This window comes from Nelumbo nucifera, chromosome 2 (assembly GCF_055504915.1).
Source record: "Nelumbo nucifera cultivar China Antique chromosome 2, China Antique-T2T, whole genome shotgun sequence".
NCBI classification, from domain to species: Eukaryota; Viridiplantae; Streptophyta; class Magnoliopsida; order Proteales; family Nelumbonaceae; genus Nelumbo; species Nelumbo nucifera.
In genome coordinates this window covers 2,905,622-2,913,128 of record NC_142650.1, presented here as the reverse complement: position 1 = coordinate 2,913,128, position 7,507 = coordinate 2,905,622, and positions in this window count along the sequence as shown.

Genomic DNA, 7,507 nt, shown 5'->3' with positions numbered 1-7,507 from the left:
TGCTCCTAATGTGTAGCTACAGTGTAGTGTATTGTGAGTGTTGAAATCTACTCCTAACAAAACCCGTTCCATTATGCTTTTAACATGATTTCACACTGCACATCTCACCGTGAGACACCATGTGTGAGATTTGTGGTATCGGATAATTGGAAGCATATTTGGTTGAGAGCAAATCCAGATTTGTCCTGTGGCCTGTGGGCAACAGATCTGAACTTGAATGCACCAGTGTATTTTCCCCGCTAGCTCCTATATGGATGGATATCCAGGAGAAAAGCTTGGCTGTTTTGAAAGAGACCGAACCAGCCCCCCACAACATCCCACAGAACATCCCCTCCGTGTATTGGGAACATCTCCCAATGATAATACTAGGAATGTTGATGTTATGAGATGTTCTCATAACATCCCCTCCGTGTATCGGGAGATGTTCTCAATACACGGCGGGGATGTGTTGTGAGATGTTATGGGGGACCGTTTTGTGGGGGGGCTGATTTGAACTCGTTTTGAAGCTTCTTACATGTGATGCATAGTCCCAATTAGTTATTTATTTGTCCTTTTAATTAGGGAGAATGATGGTTCAGCACAGGGTCAGAATTTTTAGGCCCAAAGTACAGTTGGGGTGGGTGTCAGTTTGGAATTGATGTTAATTCACAGGCAAATATTGATGTATAGAATGGGGGGGTTTTGACATTTTGAATATTTATAACTCTGCAGTGGAAATCAGAATTCTACATTAGCCCGTCTGTACTCCATTTTTAGGGTAAAGGACTTCATCCCCTTATATTTTTCATAAATACTGAAACCTCTCTTCTTTTTAGATGGACTAAAACCTCTCTTAATAGAGTTGTATATCCAATGGAATCAATCATTTGTCATTGATAATTCTTCAAAACTTCAAAACAAATTTATCTTGTCAAAAATCATGTTGGGCATTTGTTTGATTTTTCCTCGTAATCAACGGACACAATGGCTTTAAATACTACTAACACAAAATTTATGTAGAAGAGAAATCCAGCTCTCTAATGGAAAATGAGACTTTGGTCTCTTTTTATAGTTGTTTGGAAATTGAACTCCAGTCGTCACGGTGAAATCCATGCCCATATTACTTGTCTTAGCTTTCATCTACAAGCAAGATTTGTAATGTCCTTAACTTCATTATCGGTTTCTCATGGTTTATTGGGACCTTTTTTTTCTTTTTTCTACCACCAGATGCCTATCCATGATTTCATTTCATCATCATCTAGCGAAAATTGAAAAGAAACAGATAATAGGAAACCAAAGAATGGAGATACATAGAAAAGACAATCCAATAAAAGCCCGCTACAAGAAAAGAAGTATTTAACAGGTTTTGAAGAAGAAAGAAATTGGAAAATAAAAAGAAAAAATTCCCTTGATAAATTCTTTTTTCCTAGTAATTAAACTAGAAAGTTGTTTAAGATTTAAACTTTCTGCAACTCCTCTGTTTTGAACAGAGTTCAATCAACCAACGCTCCCCCTTTCTTTTTTATTTTTGTTCTTCTTTTTATTCTTATTTCTTTAATCCTTTTTATATATTTCTTTTCATCCTTTCTCTCTTTCCTTCTCTCCCTTGTTTTCTATTACACCGTTGAACATGAAACTTGATTGAACAAGTCTTGGCTCCCTCATTTTTCTTCCTTTTTGTCTTTCCTTGTTTTCTTTCTTCTTTACCATTGCTAAACCAAGATACATGTACTTTATCTAAAACCTGGGACTTCTGCATTGGCATTTTGTAATCATTCCTAGGTTATAACCTGGAATTTCTGGTATTCATTTCTCTTTCCTGCACTAGTAAGTTAGATTTGGTTGAATTGCCTAGCAAAAAAAGGAAAAAAAAAAAAAGATGATCTTATTCATACTATATGCTTTCACATGTAAAAAGGGGCAAAATTGGGTTTCTAAAAATTTCACCCGAACATAACATCAAATATAAACAGATTGCTAGAGGAGAGGTCTTTGCCCCATGAATTACCCAAAAGGGGCGGCCTAAGTCCATTTTAAAAAGATAAGGGGAGGTTTTAGTATTTAGGTGAAAGATCACGAGAGGTTTAAGTCTTTTACCCTCGAATTAAATTATATTGATCGTAATTACTAATTTACCCCATATTCATACTAATTTACCCGATACATCACAGTCATGTATCGGGAATATCTTCCTGAATGACAAAATAAATGTACATGAGATGTTCCCAATTCATGGATGAATATGCTGTGAGTTTACGGACGTTCATTATATGGGCTAGGCTGCCAAATCGCATCTAACCAAACTGTAATTGGCAGTTTGGTCTGGTTTAGCCTGACTTGGTCTGGGAATTCCTCAAACAGTATTTTTTTTTTGTTTGGTTTGATTTTCTAAATTTTAGAAACAAGACCAAGTTGTAAATCATATTAAATTGAATTATTAATAATATATTTATTAATGCATATTATATATGTAATACAAATATTTAAATATATTCATTTAATATTTCATACGACATTGTTCTTTGTTTCAATTTTTATAACTTGTAATTTGATGCCAAATGAGTTGTTTATGTTTGAGAAAGTGTGAATGTAATTTATGTAATGGTATTAAGTAACACTTGTTAACATTTCAATTTGATATTTGAATTATATTTATGTAGGTAAGCATGCTATTTGGGCTTTAAGCCCAATAAAATGGCTCAAACCATAATAAAATGATTTGGTCTGATTTGATTTTACTAGAATGATTTGATTTGGTCTAAAATTTTTTCAAACCATAGTTTACTAGTTTGATCTGAGATCTCCAAACCAAATCGTAAACACCTGAAGTTGGTGTTGTGAGGAGCAAATCCAATTTCATGCCATACTAACGTGTCATCATGCACATAAAGCTTCATAACAGCCCTGGTCCCTGGGCTGTTTTTTCTAAACATCCAAGTCTATCCGATATCAAGACCCTGCTAGCGGATGTGAGCAGTTCCTGTGGGCTGTGGCAGCATATTCCTCAGGTCATCCAACAAGCTAGTGGGCTCACAAGGTAGCAAATCCTGCGAGGTCATCGCAGCTGCTTGACTACTGTCCTATGGACCTCTCTGATGTAATTCTCATCAGCTTAACACTCCTTTTACCAAAAAGAAAAAGGGTTTGCAATTGTCTAATGACGCAAGAAAATAGAGGCTGAACTTTTGTGGTGCCCCTAAACAAAGATGTCGAAATGGACAGGAACACAAGGTCGTGTGTGGACTGGATTGGACTTTTAATTTTTTTTTTTTTTTTTGTTTGAGCATTTTGAATCTTAAAATTTAGTCAGTTATCTGAGCCAGGCAGAGAAGATCACCTCATGGTCCTTATCCTTACCACAAAAATCAAATGGTCCTTATCCTTCCTCTCTTCCAAGCAATCTAGGCCATGGTCTATATTTTTATCCCTAAAATTCTCCAAAATGAGCAATTTGTACTTTAGTAGCTATTAGGTTTGGGATTTTTGAACCTGCGGTGACGTTTTAAGGAAAATTCTGGATTAGTATTTTATATTTTGGGTCTAGTGTCCCAAACTTTAAAATATATCTAAACTTTCAAAACGTACCAATTAGGGTACGAATGGGGAATTTTCCCAATATTTTATTAAAGTTGAAAATCAGAACCAGTCTCCTACAGGTATTGTTTTATGCGGGCAAAATTAACACTTAATTATCAGGTAATTTGTCTGCTTCTTATTATTTGACTAAGCCGCACTCAAATATTCTTCTCGATCGCACATGAGAGAGAGAAGGCAATATATTATTCTTGAAGGGGGTGGTGACGTGGTGTGGGATGTAGAGGCGACAACAAAATCGGGTAGTAAAAGGCTAAAAGCTGCAATTTCTTTGCTCCCTTTCCAACTGTTATATCTCAGAGTACATGAGGACATCACTTTTTTGCATGAAAATGAGTAAAAGCCATATTCTGTCAAGATAGGGAATTAGATTCCAACACCACCAAGCCTAAAACGCGTTTTACTCATTAAATTATATTTGATTATTATAGTGCAAGTAAATAGCTTCATGTTAAATGTTGGATCAGATGGATTATTACTCTCGTTATATACTAAGTAGGCACGAGCAATCCACAAGACTAAAGACTAACAATATCCCATTTACCTAAAAATTAAATCACTATTGAACAATTCTTGATTCTGTTTTTTTCTTTTGAAGCTATATTTTTACCTTTTTTTACAATGGATTTTTATATTTTTTGCCATTTAAATTTATAAAAAAATAAAGGGTAAAAACAAAGATTTCGCTGTAAAAGAGACAGAAATATTTGAGTTGGAAAAATTTTACTTCCACTTTGTGGAGATTAAAAAAAAAAAAAAAACAGCTAGCCATATAAGGGAAACGAAGCACTTGATGATGCTCAAATGTTGAGACTGCATACATTAATGCAACATGAAGAGGACAGTGGGGCGACATTTACGTTTGCCATATGCTGTGTATACGAAGAGAGAGAGAGAGAGGATCGTACTTTAAAATCATTTTTTTAGTGGTTTGAGTTTGGCCACTTTAATTCCATTAGACCACCAAGTAATCAAAATTAACCTTTTAAGGACATTCTATCTTTATGAAATATAATATATAGTCAAGATTTTAAGTAATTAATTACCACATCTGTGCACATATCCAAATTCAAGTAAACAGTTGGGGGAAATTACCTCCCAAGTCCTAACAACCTCTCCTTTTAGTTTAATCTAAACTAATCCCCATTGCCATTGTTTAATGTATATAGCTTCCGCTAATTTTTACTAATAAAATATTGTTTCTCTTTGCCACTTCCTTGATGTTCTGCACTTGCCAAAAAGAATAAAAATAAGTACTACACCGGCCTTTGGTTAGCTAAATGGCTAGTTATATAACTTATAAATATACTACCCAAAAATGCAATTTTATGAATATAATTAAAGCTGTCGATTCATGGAAGAATTATTCCAGGAATGGTCCATTTCAATCGATCAGAATATCCAACCCAAATAACGATTTTCAATCCCTGAAGGAGGTTACCACAAGATGGGGGGAAGAAAAGAAGAATGTTGAACAAAGGATATCAATTTCATTTGAATGAATGTACGGTGATTATTCGGTGATAGGTCTTCTAGAGGATACAGCAAATCCCGACCGACTAGTTGCTATGGAGTCCCCTGTTGAGTTAGCCACATATGTAGTGCCCTTATCCACAAAGGAGAGAGCGAGAGGATCAGAAAGTGCAACCCTGTCTTCCAGCCAAAGCTGAGTTCCACTTTAATAAGATGTATAAATTTTGAGGCTGGGGAAATCGGAGGTAGGGGTGTTAATGATATTCGAAAATCCGAATTTGAATTCGATATTTGATATGATCGAATTTGAATTTGGATATCTTATTCATACTAAATAGTTAATTAGATTCGAATTCGGATATGATTTGATTTGATTCGATAAATATCCGAATTTGACTGATTATTTAATTCTTATATATAATATATAAAATATTTTATATAATTTATATATAATAATTAAGTTATATAAATAATTTATATATTTTATATCAATAAAATATTTATTAATTATCTAAAATAAATAATTAATTAAATTTGAATCGAATTAAATATTTAAATTTTTAACCAGATTCAAATTAAAATATTGATTTTCAATATCTATTAGATATCAAATTGAATTCAAATATTAAATTTTCTAATCGGATTCGAATTTATCCATTTACACCCTTGACCAGAGGGGGGCTAAATGGTTATACGCTATCGCAGCAGCTGCTGAATATGGAATATGATGATGTGTAAAAAGTAAAAACTAACACGACATGGGAACATACGGACTGTACCATCCCAGCTATTCTTATTCAATAACCAAGTATATATATATATATATATAGAATTAAAGATAAAGAAGAATAAAGGAAAAGCGACCTTGTCCTAGCAACAGCACAGCGGCCAGCGAGAGCAACAGCTTAAGGCTGTTGGTTTGCAAAACGGCCTTAATTTATAGGAATGGGTTTTTCTGTAATAGAATGGTATTTAGGTTCTTTCTAGATAAACATTAGACTAGTCGTCTCGTCTCGAGATTAGACTGGTTGGTTTGGTTCGTTGGTTCATTTTTCTTGCTTTTTCTAGATCATATAGTTTCGCTCGCATGAGCTGAGCCATCAACCTAGATTCCCGCTCATTATCTTTTTGGGGGTGGGGAGAATTTCTGTTTCCTGATAGTGGTGATAAACCTTCTCACATATATAGGTAATGGGTTACATATCTGACCCTGTTTATGAGTTTTTCTTTTCTGTTTTCACGGGTTGATCATAGATGGTTCAGTAGTTCACCAATCTCCGCTCCAACGGAACGAATGTAAAAAAAGCTCTGGATCGATGTGGGTTCGATCCTCGTATATATGTATAACCTTTAATACTGGCCAATTTTGAACTGTGTTTTATTTAAAATCACGGATCTTCGTGAGGATCAGGTCCGTTAAATACGGGTATAGATGGAGCGACCCGAGCCACCTTGTGGAACACCACCGTCCATACTTCTGAATCAATATAGGAAAATCTATGATACTGAAAAGATATGATTTGGAAAGATGTTTGATCAATCAAAACCCATTCATAAATTTTGATAAATACCTATTCATAATTCAATTACTGAATTACCGATCTACCCGTAGCAAATCCGTAGAGAATTAAGGGCGGGCGGGAATCGGAGAAACGCGGGAAGGTCTAAAAATCTAATCAGAAAAGTGAGGGGTGAGACTGACGTCACTTGCCCTTGATGTGTCATCGTAGTCACAACACAAGAAGAATCTCACATTTTTTATTATTATTCTTTCTTTTGTTATTTTATTATAAATTATTTGAAAAATTCTGATGGTCTTTTCTCTTTAGGTGGTGGGTGCGGTGCCGTGTGGAACATGGAAGATGGTCCAAGAAGGAAGACTTCATTTTCTGATCATGGGAATTTTTTTTTTCTCTTTTTACTCAATTACTCTTCACATCATCAGTGCAAGTGCATTGACCAGACCAGTAAAGCCCCATTCCAATTGCATGCCATCAAATTGGATAATGGATATACCTATTTGATCCTTGAATAGAATCTTTATGTGTATCGATTTGGATTGGATTGGGACACCGAATATCATCAACAATTAAACACAAAATATTGAAATATCATGTACTAATATTAATAGAATAAATCTAAATAACTCTGAACCCGTGGCTCTTTAGGGGTGTTAGTTTTATCCATTTGTATGATTTTGTTGTTCCAAAGGAAAACAATAAAATAAAATAATTTTAGATTAGATTGGGGTGAATGATTCATTTTTGATTTTGATTTTATTAAGGTAAAATGACTATGCAGTTCATCTTAAGAATTCTTAGCTTTACTGTATAATTGGGGTAGGTGTCAGTTCGAAATTGATGCTAATTCACAGATGGGTAATTATCATTTTAAATTGTGTATAGTTGCAGTAGAGTTCAGAATTCTATAATTGACGGTATTGTACTTTGATGTACGAAAA